The sequence below is a fragment of the Piliocolobus tephrosceles genome, chromosome 19 (assembly GCF_002776525.5).
Source record: "Piliocolobus tephrosceles isolate RC106 chromosome 19, ASM277652v3, whole genome shotgun sequence".
Classification (NCBI taxonomy): domain Eukaryota; kingdom Metazoa; phylum Chordata; class Mammalia; order Primates; family Cercopithecidae; genus Piliocolobus; species Piliocolobus tephrosceles.
Genome location: NC_045452.1, coordinates 16,918,898 through 16,924,957, shown reverse-complemented (window position 1 = coordinate 16,924,957; position 6,060 = coordinate 16,918,898). Strand labels below are relative to the sequence as shown.

General features: G+C 44.4%; 1 pseudogene; it reads right to left on the bottom strand.

Annotated features, from left to right (window-relative positions):
* Positions 1–1,155: 1,155 nt before the first annotated feature.
* LOC111548863 overlaps positions 1,156–6,060 on the bottom strand; it is an 11,439-nt pseudogene continuing 6,534 nt past the window's right edge.

Genomic DNA, 6,060 nt, shown 5'->3' with positions numbered 1-6,060 from the left:
AGAGGGTGGAAGGCTTATATTATATAATTTAAAAGGAAATATCATCTGAGCCTAATTGTTCCTGTAGGATCTCAACTTTCATCTGAAGGCTTTGTTTTTTTTTTTTTTTTTGATATGGAGTCTTGCTGTGTTGCTCAGGCTGGTGTGCAGTGGCATGATCTTGGCTTACTGCAACCTGTGCCTCCCAGGTTCAAGTGATTCTCCTGCCTCAGCTTCCCAAGTAGCTGGAATTACAGGTGTGCGCCACCATGCCCGGGTAGTTTTTGTATTTTTAGTAGAGACGGGGTTTTGCCGTGTTGGCCAAGCTGCTCTCAAATTTCCTGACCTCAAGTGATCCGCCCGCCTTGGCCTCCCAAAGTGCTGGGATTACAGACGTGAGCCACCGTCCCTGGCCTGAAGGCCTTTTATATCTGAAAATTTTATTTCTTATTTATAACTCACTGTTAGTATTTTAAAACATTTATATAAAATATAACATATTTTATATTTATATTAAATAATTGGAATATTTTAATTATTTAATAAATACATTTGACCAATATTTATATTAAAATATTTAATATTTTAAAATATTTTTAATAAAAATTATTTTTATAAAGTATAAATAAAAATAATATTTTTATGATTCCAGTTAAGACTGGAAGATACTTAAGGTTTACTTTTCAAGTTTGCTGAGCCAGTTATTATTATGTATCTATACTACATTCATAGGATGTCACTGAAAAATTATTTTCAATCTCGAACTCCAGATAATAAAAGGAAAAAAAGGTCACGTATCATCTTACCATGCAGAAATGTGTCCTAACTAACACTCTGGTGTATTTAATCTCAGATTTTTTTTTGGTTTGTATGTTACGTGTAAGTATACATTCTTAAAAATGAGACAATAATAAATGCATAGATTGCTTTTTAATTGCTCTATTAACTTTATATTTTTCCATGCAAATGAGCAAAACTCTACTGATGACAGAAACTTAGACTGGGTACAAAGGCTTTATTTATTGATATTTATCAATCATCTACAAACATCAAGTTAGAAGGTGGAAGCACAAGACTCACCTGACACATGGAAAAAACATAACGCTCACAGCAAATGAGTAAAGACATTAGGACAATGCAAGGAAAGATAACACGATGGGACTCACAATATTAACCTCATGGAAAATGGCAGGAGTCCAGGCATAGGCAAAATTCATCATGATGGTCATGGGGATTAGAGAGCTTCCCATAAGGATACACAGACAATTCCTCAATTGTAGCTCCCTCTTCTCTCCTGATTCCTCTCATCTCCTCCATGAACATTCCCATGTCATCTCCACCTCTATCCATCCCATCATTGACCTGCCTATTGGGTAGGGCCCACTGAAAATTAGGGGCCAGTAAAAAAGAATGAGTTCATGTCCTTTTCAGGGACGTGGATGAAGGTCGGCGCCATCATTCTCAGCAAACTAACATGGGAACAGAAAACCAAACACTGCGTGTTCTCAGCCATAAGTGGGAGTTTGAACAACGAGAACACATGGACACAGGGAGGGGAACATCACACACTGGGGACTGTTGAGGGAGTGGAGGGAAAGGGGAGGGATAGCATTAGGAGAAATACCTAATGCACTCAGAGCTTAAAACCTAGATGGGCCAGGAGCGGTGGCTCACGCCTGTAATCCCAGCACTTTGGGAGGCCAAGGTGGGCGGATCATGAGGTCAGGAGATCGAGACCATCCTGGCTAACACGGTGAAACTCCCTCTCTACTAAAAATACAAAAACAAAATTAGCTGGGCATGGTGGTGGGTGCCCGTAGGCTCAGCTACTCGGGAGGCTGAGGTGGGAGAATGGTGTGAACCTGGGAGGTGGAGCTTGTAGTGAGCTGAGATGGCACCACTGCACTGCAGCCTGGGTGACAGAGCGAGACTCCGTCTCAAAAACAAAAACAAAAACAACACAACAAAAAAAACCCACCACCAACAAAAAAACCCTAAATGACAGGTTGAAAGGTGCAGCAAACCACCATGGTACAGGTGTACCTATGTAACAAACCTGCACGTTCTGCGCATGTATCCCAGAAGTTAAAGAAAAAAAGAAAATTAGGGGCAAGTTGGCGAGCCTGTTTCTGTTTGTTCTTTCTTGTAGGCTGGTGGCCTTTTCCTTCTCCCAAAGGTGGTCATCCTCTCCAGTCTGAATAGGCTTCTCTGTTTCTTTGTTTTCCTGGTGGATGTTGGCCACTATGAGATTTTTCTGCTTTGCTTTCCCCAGTCCTGATGACTGTTAGCATGTTGATGTATTTCCTTCCACCACCCCCCCCTTTTTTTTTTTTTGAGATGGAGTCTCGCTCTGTCACCAGGCTGGAGTGCAGTGGCACGATCTCGGCTCACTGCAACTTCCGCCTCCCAGGTTCCAGTGATTCTCCTGCCTCAGCCTTCTGAGTAGCTGGGACTACAGGTGCCTGCCACCATGCCTGGCTAATTTTTTGTGTTTTTAGTGGAGATGGAGTTTCACCGTGTTAGCCAGAATGGTCTCGATCTCCCCACCTCGTGATCCACCCGCCTCGGCTTCCCAAAGTGCTGGGATTAAAGGCGTGCGCCACCGCGCCCGGCCTCTTCCACCTTCTTTTCTATGCCCATGCTTATATATTCCAGAAGTACACATTTTTACCTATGGATATTATGACATATTCAGTTTTCTGGCTTACAAGCCAGAAAACTCAACATTAGGAGTGAAAACATTAGTTTTCACTCAACATTAGGAGAAATTCTTCATGCCATTGAAGTGTTTTTTGAAAACATGACTTCTAATGCCCACATATATTTCTTTATGTGAACGTACCTTACTTCACTTAGCCATTTCCTTGTTTGACAACCCGGTTGCTTCAATATTGCTCTACTGTAATTAATCCTGCGATGACTATTCCTATATAGGTACTGTGTTCATATTTTTAATTATTTTCTTGGGTTAAATTTCTAGGGATAGAATTACAGGGTCAAAGGATATGAACTTTTTATGACTGTTGTTACATATTTCAAAGAAGATTGGACACATTTACCCACTTATTAGCAAGTGAATCTGCTGTGGTCTGAATATTTGCGTCCTCCCAAAATTTTTATGTTGAAATCATAACCCTCAAGGTGATGGTATTAGGAGGTGGGGCCTCATGACCCCTAGGTCATGAGGGTGGGAATCCTGTACAAAGATTGGTGCCTCTATAAAAGAAACACGAGGGAGACCTCTTGCCTTTTCCACTGTGTGAAGACACAATGAGAAGTCACCGTCTGTGGGGAAATGGGTCCTCAGCATCACTGCATCTTCTAGTACTCGATCTTGGACTTTCAGCCTCTAGAACCGTAACAAATAAATTTCTGTTATTTACAAACCACCCAGTTTATGATATTTTGCTATAGCAGCCCAAGGAAACTAAGACAATATTATCTCAGCTTTTGACATGTTCTAATAATGAACACTCCTTAATAGAAAACAACTCTGTTTATGTTATGGGTAAAGTTTTGTGTCTAATTGTCATTTTAATGTACATGTCTTTGTTAGTGAGGGTTTGCAGTATTTTGTTTATTAACAGAAAAGTGACTTTTTTTTTTTTGAGGCGGAGTCTCGCTCTGTCACCCAGGCTGGAGTGCTGTGGCCGGATCTCAGCTCACTGCAAGCTCCGCCTCCCGGGTTCACGCCATTCTCCTGCCTCAGCCTCCCGAGTAGCTGGGACTACAGGCGCCGCCACGTCGCCCGGCTAGTTTTTTGTAGTTTTTAGTAGAGACGGGGTTTCACTGTGTTAGCCAGGATGGTCTCGATCTCCTGACCTCGTGATCCGCCCATCTCGGCCTCCCAGAGTGCTGGGATTACAGGCTTGAGCCACCGTGCCCGGCCAAAAGTGACTTTTTTTTTCCTTTATGAACTGTCTACGTTCTTTGCTCATTCATCTACTGGGGTTAATGTTTTTTTCTTCTTATCTATTTGTATGATATATTTGCATGTAATGGTATTAATCCTGGTTCTGTAATACTTGTGGCAAACCTGTTCTCTTTGTTCAAAGCTTCTTTTCAAATAGGGGCAGGGAACTGGTGTCATTCAGGTTAACCCTCAACCCTGCCAGTTTCCTTTGAGAATGGCACTGGCCCACATCCTTCTCCATAGAGTTAGCCCCTGACCTGCAACCCCTGGCTCCCTGAATCCTTCATTTTGTCTTCAAAAGGAGTTTAATTTTAAGCATCTTTGTTGATCCTCTGGGAGCCAAACCACTTTGCCAGCTTGAGATCATTCATTTCCCCATTTCTTTCCTCTCTTCCATTCCTCATAGATAATCCCTGGCAATTATTAAGCATTTTTGTGTTGCCTTAGACTTTTGAGTACTTAATGATCCTTTAGTGGTTCAGCAGAGAAAGGAGAATCTTTCCTTCCTTGTCCCACCCCTTTTGAAAATTCTGAGCTGTAGGAATCTTTCTAATGGACTGACAGCTCTTGGAAGGGAAACAGATCCTGGACATTGTCCATCGCCCGCTCCAGATCTGGTAATTTCAATGTGGGGGAGAAAAGGCCAGAGTCACGTAAGATCTCACAGATGTTTGGTGATGCAGCCACACTTCACTAAGTGAGGACTGAGGAAATAGAGAGTTCTACCCTGAAGAAGGCAGTCGACTAAGGAGATGTCACACATGGAAACAGCCCAGTAGAAGCATGTTTTTAGCAGGATGGCATGTTGTGGTTACAGCTCCACCAAAGCAGAAAAGGAGAGAGCACTGTCCTCCCTGGACCTGGGAGAGTCAGGAGATGAGCACAACGTGGGCACAGAATGGGACTGGAGATGGCCCAGGACGAGGGCTATGGGCAATCGGGGGCAGGGGCGGCTGTAGAAACTTTATGATGCTCTTGTTTCAGGAAAGTCAGGGCCTAAACAACCCCACTTAGTCCCCTAACCATGGAGGCTTAGGAGGGAGAGTGGCCTGCTCTTTACCCCTGTGGGAGTGGAAGGTGTAGGGGAAGGAAAGGGCTCCGGGAGTCTTTGGCGCCCACCTTCCCAAGGGTGCTGTATGCTGCATCTTAACCATGCAGCTCTCTGGCAATGCAAGCAGAGGAGCAGCAACTGTGCTTTACCTGCCCTGGCCGCAGGGTCAGGCCTGCTTACCCACTTTTCCACCCAGCCCACCCTTTCCCCACAGGACCCCTATCCAAGGCCCTCCTGCAGGCCCCTGCACAGCAAAGAACTCTCTTTGCAGCACTTCCCCTGGAAGCTCCCCTTAACAGCTCCTTATCCAAAGGTGTAAGTTCTCTTTCTAGTTCTCCCTCCTCTCCCCTTGCTATTGCCTTGGGATGCCATGTGAATTCCCTTCTCCCTGCCTTTCTCATGAGCAGGCAGTCCCAGATTTAAAAACATATTTAGGCCAGGAGCCGTGGGTCATGGCTGTAATCCCAGCACTTTGGGAGGGCAAGGTGGGCGGATCACTTGAGATCAGGAGTTTGAGACCAGCCTGGCCAACACGGTGAAACCCTATGTCTACTAAAAACACAAAAAATTAGTTGGGCATGGTGGCACGTGCCTGTAGTCCCAGCTACTCGGGAGGCTGAGGCAGGAGAATCGCTTAAACCTGGGAGGCGGAGGTTGTAGTGAGCTGAGATCGTGCCACTGCACTCCAGCCTGGGCAACAGAGTGAAACTCCATCTCAAAAACAAAAACAAAAAATTACCCTGGTGTGGTGGCGCATGCTTGTAATCCCAGCTACTTGGGAGGATGAGGCATGAGAATTGCTTGAACCCAGGAGGTGGAGGTTGCAGTGAACAGAGATCGTGCCACTGCATTCCAGCCTGGGTGACAGAGCGAGACACTGTCTAAAACAACAACAACAGCAACAACATATTTAATATTTTCTCATATTCTTATCTTACTATTCTCTGCTAATGTCTCTATTGGTGATTCTTCATTCATTCAGAACATATTTATAAAGCACCAGGTGCGGGTTTTCACGCCTGTAATCCCAACACTTTGGGAGGCTGAGGCAAGCGGATCACTTGAGGTCAGAAGTTTGAGACCAGCCTGGCCAACATGGTGAAACCCTGTCTCAACT